This window comes from Chrysochloris asiatica, unplaced genomic scaffold (assembly GCF_000296735.1).
Source record: "Chrysochloris asiatica unplaced genomic scaffold, ChrAsi1.0 scaffold00125, whole genome shotgun sequence".
NCBI lineage: Eukaryota > Metazoa > Chordata > Mammalia > Afrosoricida > Chrysochloridae > Chrysochloris > Chrysochloris asiatica.
In genome coordinates, this window is record NW_006408643.1 from 6,303,606 (window position 1) to 6,304,762 (window position 1,157).

A 1,157-nucleotide genomic window follows, 5' to 3' on the forward strand; every position below is an offset into this window, starting at 1 on the left:
TCTTATCAATTGAGAAAAGATTGAAGTTGTCAAGGACTTCATTCTTCTTGGATCAACTATCAACACTCATGGAACCAGCAGTCAAGAAATCAAACGACGTATTGCATTAGGCAAATCTGCTGTACAAGACCTCTTTAAAGTGTTGAAGAGCAAAGATGTCAGCTTGAGGTGTGCGTGACCCAAGCCATGGTATTTTCAATAACCTCATATGCATGCAAAAGCTGGACAGTGAATAAGGAAGACCATAGAAGAATCAATGCTTTTGAGTTATAGTGTTGGAGGAGAATATTGAAAGTGCCAAGGACTGCCAAAAGAACCAACAGATCTGTGTTGGAAGAAGTGCAGCCATAGTGCTCCTTGGAGGCCAGGATGGCCAAACTTTGTCTCTCATACTTTGGACACATTGTCAGGAGGGACCAGTCGCTGGAGAAGGATATCGTGTTTGGTAAGGTGGAGGGTCAGAGAAAAAGGGGAAGACCCCCCAGCGAGATGGATTGGCCAAGTGGCAGCATCAATGGGCTCAAATGTGGCAACATTGTGAGGTTGGCCCAGGACCGGGCAGTGTTTTGTGTGTTGTGCATAGGGTAACTATGAGTTGGTGCCAACTCGATGGCACCTAACTACAACAACAAAAACCTGAGTAAATAATGAATAAATGCTTATTGATCAATAATGAGTAAACAATCAATACATGCTTATTGATGAAGATCAAAGACATTTGATACAGGTTGCACCTCAGTGTAAAGAAAACAAGGATCCTCACAGTGGATCAATCAATAACATTCATATAAATGGAGAAAAGATTGAAGTTGTCAAAGACTTCATTTTGCTTGGATCAACCATCAACACTCCTGGAAGCAGCAGTCAAGAAATCAAATGACGTATTGCAGTAGACAAATCTGCTGCACAAGACCTTTAAAAAGTGTTGAAGATTAAAATATACTACATGGCTACAGTGGTCAAAACAGCTTGGTACTGGTACAATGAAAAAGTGTAGAAGAGGAAATCTGTCAGTTTGAGGACTAAGGTGCGCCTGACCCAAGCCATGGTATTTTCAATAACCTCATATGCATGTGAAAGTTGGACAGTGAATAAGGAAGACCATAGAAGAACTGATGCGTTTGAGCTATGTTGCTGGAGGGGAATATTAAAAGTAC

General features: G+C 41.3%; 1 protein-coding gene across 1 annotated transcript in view; it reads right to left on the bottom strand.

Annotated features, from left to right (window-relative positions):
• Positions 1–1,157, bottom strand: part of CELF5 (CUGBP, Elav-like family member 5) — a 69,992-nt gene that overhangs the window by 45,743 nt on the left and 23,092 nt on the right. The gene's annotated exons all lie outside the window — the stretch shown is intronic.